The sequence below is a fragment of the Trachurus japonicus genome, chromosome 16, assembly GCF_045865225.1.
Source record: "Trachurus japonicus isolate A0001 chromosome 16, Traja_1.0".
NCBI classification, from domain to species: domain Eukaryota; kingdom Metazoa; phylum Chordata; class Actinopteri; order Carangiformes; family Carangidae; genus Trachurus; species Trachurus japonicus.
This window is the reverse complement of record NC_140922.1, coordinates 32,181,726-32,189,225: the sequence shown is the minus strand read 5'-3', so window position 1 is coordinate 32,189,225 and position 7,500 is coordinate 32,181,726.

Sequence of the window (7,500 nt, the reverse complement as noted above, 5' to 3'; positions counted from 1 at the left end):
TTAACGATGATACAACAAAGTTTGCAGGTCAAAAATCCTTTTTCTTCTCAGCACCTGCACATGCACAGTCTGGATGTGAAAACAGAACTATGGCAAGCCGTGTGGTTCATTATTATCATTATTACAACTTTTCATATTGATTTTTTACATTTTTAAGAACTTTTAAAGTTTTGCAGGATTGAGCCCCGAACTGCACCGATGACCTTTTAAACCACCGAGCTGCAGAGATCAGGTTTGTTGCATCTGTTCCTTTTATAAAAGTGTTTCTTTCTGTTTTTATTGTTTGTTTTCATCATTTTGTGAAGCACTTTATGGTCTTGTGCTTCAAAAATAAGGATTTTATCATTTATCATCTCTAAAAAAAAAAAAACTAAAACCAACAGGATAAAAACCCTGCAGTTTTTGTAAAGTCACAGTTTTTATCAATCCACTACCATTCAGTGCTTTTATTTTCCAATACTTCAAGGGTGTCATTTCATTCTTTCACTTTTAAGTTAGATTTTATTTTTATTTCACATTTAATTCCACTTTGTACCTGTGGGGTATCCTGTGAAATTACATAAGGGAAAACTTGGATCTTGAATCTTGAGTTGTCTTTTCCCTGATCAGACTCTAATCTCTAATCTTACATGATTTCCCACTTTGCTTAGATGAAATATCCCGTGCACTGTAAATCAAAGAGGCCACAAACATGAAACCCATCGACCCTAATCACTCCTCCTCTCTACATGTGGCTCTTGAGCAAGGCACGGCATGGGAATGGTGCTGATCAGCGCCTCGGGCTGCGAGCGGCAGCAGCAGCTGTAGCCTCCTGTGGCTCGGCCTCGGGCTCGTAGCCGATTGTTGTCCTTAACACGGCTCTGGAGGGGGAACATAATGGGTTAATAGGCTCCCTCAGGATCTCCGGGGGCCCCGTGGGAGCCCTCGGCCCCTCAGCCCCTCAGCCCGCCGGCCCCCGTGTGGAGGGGCCGTAATGGGCCGAGGGGCTGAATCCATCCACCACCGTGTCATCTGACACAGTGACAGAGACGCTCGTTTGTACAGAAATGCAGCTTTTCATCACCGCGACATGAGGGAGTCATTATGATGCAGATTTTTTTTTTTTTTTCCACCTCCTAACTTTCATGACGTTTAAAACAAAGTAGAAAGTTTCACAAAATAGAAATAAAAAGAACTATAGGGATTATGGCAATGGGCCAATTTGCCAAAAATGTTGAACTATCCCTTTAAGTAAAGCAACTTGCACCAACTGAACGATGATCATGTCTCAGATGCCAGTGCTCAATTCTGTCCACTTTTCTCATGTCAGACTCAGACTCAGACTACTTTATTGTCCATTGGACCTAAATAAAATGGAAAATGATCTTGGAATCGGCACTGGCCTGGGTTACAAAACACATTACATCATGTTATGGTCATCATAAAAAAAGAAAAGAAAAAAGAAGATAAAACTTTATTTTGTAGCTTCATGTCATTGATTTTCTTCTGATTGCATCATTAGTCCATGTGCTTACAGAGACACTTCACAGTAAAATATATTTAAAACAACAGTGCATATATATCAACACTGTAGTGATGCATCTGGAAGTGCACACTCATCACCCTCCTCCCCTCTCTTCCCCCCTTCCTTCTCCCTGCAGAAACTCTTCAAACTCTCCAATCAACACTCGTCAACTCTGAATCATCTTCGCTGATAAAAACCAGAGTTGAGTTTTTTAAAATGAACACAAAAAAAAGAGTTTGAATGAAAAGAAAGAGAAGCCGAGGCCTGGGTCTGATGCCAGCTGAGGGTGGGGGGTCGTCGGTGGTGGTGGTGGGTGCTGCTGCTGGCTAAATGCAGGAAGTTGTTGAGCTGAGAGGGTTTCAGCCTCTTGACTGAGGGGAAATTGCCGTCACTGCTGCTGCTGCACGAGTGCTCTGCAAGTGCTTCACTTGAGTTGTCTCCATGAAAAGAAAGATGGCCGACGGCGTGAATTCACAATCAACAAAGAAAAGTTGTAGTGGTTGGTGGTGGTGGTGCGACGTTGTTCACCTTTTTTTTTTTCACAGTTCAACTGCGGTCGACAAGTCTTGCGTGAGAAAGTAGAGTGTGAATCCTGGACACCACCCCACCCAGCCATTTCTAGTCCTTAACGCTCCTCTGCAGATTTAAAGGTCCCATAATTGTCCACTTAACAGTGATAAGGTCAGTGTCAGCCAATCAGAAGAGAGGAGGCTCTGAGCCTCTCTATTGATTGGCTGACTGTTTTCTGACTTATACAATGAAAAAAAATAGAGCAGATTGCAGATAAAAACACTCGGAGAAACCAAATCCTGTAAAGTTGTTGGATGGATGGTGTCGTCCAGGTGGCCTAGTGGGCGGGGCTTTGTTGTGACATCACAAAGTCACAGGAAGTCCTGACGGCTGGTTTTAAGGCTCAGTTTCTCAAACCAAATCTTGTGTAACCTTCAGATAGTTTTGTGTTTTTGTGTTCATGCTGATGACGTCACTCTTAGTGCAGTTTTCCTGCTAGGTTCAGGGACAGTGTGGAAATTAAAAGAGGTTAATTTACTTGATTTCCAGCAGCAACTCAACAATAAGCTGAATACAGTTCATTTAGTTTCAGCGCTAGTAGTTAAAAAATAAAGTTGTTGCCCTAACTTAATCTATAATTAAGCAAATATTAGTTTAAAATCTTAAAAAACGTTTTGCACCTGCAAGTTTTTCAAAAATGTATTATTATTGTGGGATTTGATTTGTGAGAGTGTTTTTCTTTCCTTTTTGGTTTCCTTCCCACCTCAATAATTGTCACACAGTCCCTTATAGAAGTTTGTTACTAACAAACATTGTTGGTGAATCTTTTAACAACCAGATTTTTTCTTTTTTTAATCTTTTTTTGGCCAAATTAAAACCCCAAGGATTCAAGAAGGAAAGAAAAAAGACAGATGAAGTCACACTCTGCCCCTTTTTTCCTCTTTAATAAGAAGCTTTTCTCTCTCCTCACTCTCAGGGTCTCTATTACTTTAATTCCTCGGGGTCATTATATCATTGATGTGCCACTCTGTAATTCACGCGTCCTCTTTATTCACACTCACACTGCACACCGGCCCTTAAATTCTGACTAAGCAAACCCCCCCCCCCAAAAAAGAAAAAAAAATTTAAGACCCTTAGATAGGACACAAAAAAGAAAAGAAAAAGCTTTTCGCAATTAGGAAGATCTAAAGAAATCATATTCATCCGCTGCTGAATGACCATTGTGACAGGGCAGGATCACATTTAGGGCAGAATGGAGCAGAATGGGGGGGCAGAACGGGGGGCAGCCTCTAATCCCAGAGTTCCTGCGAGGTCCCCTGGCTTAGCACCCCGTGCACTAACAAGGCCTCCCACCGGACCCATTACAAGAGGAAAAACCAACAAAGGCAGTTATTACACACTCCTTATGAAAGACACCAAGGGTGAAGGGGGGGGTAGGGGGGCAAGCTGGACACCACTGGGGACAATAGAGCACTGGCTGACCCCCCCTCCCCTCCTAACACCACCACCACCCTCACCCTTCCCCTCTCACCCTCACCTCCACCCCAAATCAGCCACTTCCACTGCACGCATGCCTCTGAGCCTCGGGGCAATTGTCGGGGTGGTGGGGAGTGGGGTGTGGGCTGGGTGGGGTGGGGGGGTCGTGACTCGGTCGGGGGCTTCATGGCCTGTTAATTGAGTGAGCCCATTGAGGGAGCATGTGGCTCAGCAGGGCCTCACCAGGGGCCACGGACCGCTACGAAGTCACGCTACAGGCAGTGAGAAAGAGAGAGAGAGAGTGAAGATGGGTTGAAGTGTTTTCCCTTCACACACATGGAGACGACGAGAAGAACCAGGTCCTGAAAGAGATCAGACCAGGTCTCTGGTTTCTGGTCTCTGGTCTTTGGTCTCTGGTCTCTGGTCTTTGGTTTTCTGGTCTCTGGTCTTTGGTTTTCTGGTCATTGGTTTCTGGTCTTTGGTCCTTGGTCTCTCGTCTCTGGTCTTTGGTTTTCTGGTCTTTGGTTTCTGGTCTCTGGTTTCTGGTCTCTGGTCTCTTCTCTCTGGTCTTTGGTTTTCTGGTTATTGGTTTCTGGTCTTTGGTTTTCTGGTCATTGGTTTCTGGTCTCTGGTCTTTGATCTCTGGTCTCTGGTTTTCTGGTCATTGGTTTCTGTTCTTTGGTCTCTGGTCTTTGGTTTTCTGGTCACTGGTTTCTGGTCTTTGGTTTTCTGGTCTTTGGTCTCTGGTCTCTGGTCTTTGGTTTTCTGGTCATTGGTTTCTGGTCTCTGGTTTCTGGTCTCTGGTTTCTGGTCATTGGTTTCTGGTCTCTGGTCTTTGATCTCTGGTCTCTGGTTTTCTGGTCATTGGTTTCTGTTCTTTGGTCTCTGGTCTCTGGTCTTTGGTCTTTGGTTTTCTGGTCATTGGTTTCTGGTCTCTGGTCTTTGATCTCTGGTCTCTGGTTTTCTGGTCATTGGTTTCTGTTCTTTGGTCTCTGGTCTCTGGTCTTTGGTCTTTGGTTTTCTGGTCATTGGTTTCTGGTCTTTGGTTTTCTGGTCTTTGGTCTCTGGTCTCTGGTCTTTGGTCTTTGGTTTTCTGGTCATTGGTTTCTGGTCTCTGGTCTTTGGTTTTCTGGTCTTTGGTCTCTGGTCTCTGGTCTTTGGTTTTCTGGTCATTGGTTTCTGGTCTCTGGTTTCTGGTCTCTGGTTTCTGGTCATTGGTTTCTGGTCTCATTTCTCTGGTCATTGGTTTCTGGTCTCTGGTTTCTGGTCATTGGTTTCTGGTCTCATTTCTCTGGTCTTTGGTTTTCTGGTCATTGGTTTCTGGTCTCTGGTTTCTGGTCTCTGGTTTCTGGTCTTTGGTTTTCTGGTCATTTGTTTCTGGTCTCTGGTTTCTGGTCTCTGGTCTCTTCTCTCTGGTCATTGGTTTCTGGTCTCATTTCTCTGGTCATTGGTTTCTGGTCTCTGGTCTTTGGTTTTCTGGTCATTGGTTTCTGGTCTCTGGTTTCTGGTCTCTGGTCTCTTCTCTCTGGTCATTGGTTTCTGGTCTCATTTCTCTGGTCATTGGTTTCTGGTCTTTGGTCTCTGGTCTTTGGTTTTCTGGTTATTGGTTTCTGGTCTCTGGCCTCTGGTCTTTGGTTTCTGGTCTCTGCTCCTTGGATTTCTGGTCATTGGTTTCTGGTCTCTGGTCTTTGGTTTCTGGTTTCAGGTCTAAGGTCTCTGGTCCAGCTCCCAGTGACAGAAACCACTGATACTGGTCTTTGAATCTTTGTTAATTTATCAAAATTAATTGAGCATTATTTGTTCTAATTTCACCCCAATGGGATATTTGTCCAGTGCAGCTTTATGCAAATGTAACTTTAGTAAACACAAACCACAAAAAAACGATGACAAATATTTTTACACCCTCAAAAGTTTTCCCCTTCACAGCTGAAACTGTCAGCAGACACGGTTTAGACTGAATTATGCAGCTGGTTCAAAGGTCAAAGGTCAAAATAATCATGTCAAATTTGCATTAATGCGGTTTTATTACGTTAACTTTGCCAATTTTCACTCTGTACATGTGTCAACTTTATGTTTGTACCAGAAGCTCATAATTGGACTTTTAATCAGTTTTTAGTCACATTTTTAAATTAGCACTTTCAATCTTTTCAACTATATATTTGAATTATATTAAAATTAGTATAGTATAAGACATTAGTCAGTCGTAGTCATTGTTCAGGGAAACAATCAAAACAAAGGTCAGTCTGTGTCTCTGTGTGTGTAGTGGGGTGGTGGGGGTGGGTTTTAAAATCCTCTTAAGTGGTGCAACAAGGAGAACAGGCACACAGAGACTGTGAATATTAAACACTCCAAAAGTCACTTGTTAAAACCATAAAAAAAATTAGATTTAGAAATGAAATAATAGAGAAATGAATCATTTTTAAAAATGACCTCAGACACTGAACCAGCAGCAGGAGATCGGTTTATTATGAAACGTATGAGGACTTGAAACTGTTGGATTTAAACCAAGTGAGAACAATAGATGTTAAATATGTAGAAAAGGAAAATTGGTATTGGAGGTTTTTTGAATCTAAAAATGTATTTTAAGGAATAAAGTGCTACAATAAGGCAAGATTAAGGTCTTGGGGTAAAGACTAGGAGGGGAAACACTAGATGTTCCTTCAGCAGGTGAAGGAAAGTGGTGTGGAGGTCAAAAGGTCAGAGGTCGAAGTCTCAGGTGAGACACTTACCTTCGTCTCCAGGGGCCGAAGTTTCAGTTCTTACTCAAACAAACAAACAGTTTTTCTTCTAAAGTCAAACCCAACTTCAATCCATGTGGTTTTATTTGCATTAGCATTAGCATTAGCTAATAACCAACATACTCATATGATCTTCAATATTATCATGTTGACAGACAACCTGAAGCTCATCGTTAGTAAAAGGACACTCACAGGAAAAAGTGAAAAAAAATTGGAATGGTGACGCATTCATGACCGCTGTAGCATCTAAGCTAGCATGGTAACCGTTAGCAAACTTCAGCAGAGCAGAGTCATTCAGGCTGCGTTCACAGGACTCAGGAGTTTTCAAACCCTGAAACAGACGGCCTGTCCAGACAGATACAGGTTTAGGAGTCTGTGTTCACTTGACCTGCTGGTCCTTCTTCATGTGCACACGCTCCACGTTTTCTTCTCTGTTTTTGGTGTATTTGTATTATAGCACTACTCACAGCTCTGGTGTACCTATGTAGTGGAGCATTTAGAGTCGTTTACGGTTGTTTCTTGAAACTATGCCATGTTTGCGGAAAAAGAACGAACGAGAAAAAGATCGTTTTGGGAATGCTCTGTTTCTGTGTGGATAAACCTGAAACCCATTTTTGGTTTGGAAACTCTAGGGTTGAGTTGTATGTCCGTGAAGGTTCTCAGTCATCCAGGTCATCTTATTCTTGTGGAGTTGTAGTAAAAGGCAACTGGACTTCTTCTCTTGCTTGAAGACATTTCGCCCCTCATCCAAGAGGCTTCTTCAGTTCATCCAAGAGGCTTCTTCAGTTCATCCAAGAGGCTTCTTCAGAAGAAGTCCAGTTGCCTTTTACTACAACTCTACAAGGATCTAGGGCTGCAGACGACATGGTCTGAACAAAGCCTGAACCGAAGAGAGACAGGGTCTGGTTTTAACAGTTGTACCCAACACTCACAGTTCAAAATATTTCTCTGTCCATGTCGTTTTTTTTCTTTCATTACAGGTGTGCAATGAATCTTGGGAAAGGTTCGACCATGAGGGATCCAACCAAGATGGAGTCTCCAACACAAGACGTCTGAAAGGCTACAAGGTTTGGATTTCAATGCATACCTTTAGGAACGATCAACGCTCCACGGTCGACCTGAGCAACCAATCACAGGCCTCGTTGTCTCTGCAACTGTCTGTCAACGATCTACTTCCTGTTTGGTGTGTTCAGGTGTCGTCAGGACAGGGGATCGTCACTGGTCTGAAACGCCAAATGTCAAAGGCTACGACTGCTCCCAAAGAATCAATGA